The sequence below is a fragment of the Penaeus monodon genome, chromosome 19 (genome assembly GCF_015228065.2).
Source record: "Penaeus monodon isolate SGIC_2016 chromosome 19, NSTDA_Pmon_1, whole genome shotgun sequence".
NCBI classification, from domain to species: domain Eukaryota; kingdom Metazoa; phylum Arthropoda; class Malacostraca; order Decapoda; family Penaeidae; genus Penaeus; species Penaeus monodon.
In genome coordinates, this window is record NC_051404.1 from 19,139,109 (window position 1) to 19,139,379 (window position 271).

Genomic DNA, 271 nt, shown 5'->3' on the forward strand with positions numbered 1-271 from the left:
TTATATTCATTGCATTGCAGAACAATTGCAACCATCATTGCACCTCTAACCTCAGTGACCTTCTTTGACCTCAGTCCATCTCCCGGAATCACCCTTTCAGTTACACGTGTTCCCTTTTTCCCGCCAGTTCTCTGCGAGTTTTATTTCCCGCTTTTCATTCTCTTGCTTTCCCCTTCGTCCTTCTTGGGGGGGGGGGATTAGGGAAGGTCTTAATAGGGTACGATTTTAGAGAGTAGAAGTTAGAAGAGAGAGGTGGGGGGGAGAGTGAGAA

At 46.9% G+C, this 271-nt stretch overlaps 1 protein-coding gene across 1 annotated transcript in view; it reads left to right on the top strand.

Moving 5' to 3' along the window:
- The window catches only part of LOC119585110 (orphan steroid hormone receptor 2-like), a gene marked incomplete at its 5' end in the record, with an annotated part of 37,005 nt that overhangs the window by 22,517 nt on the left and 14,217 nt on the right, over nucleotides 1-271 (top strand).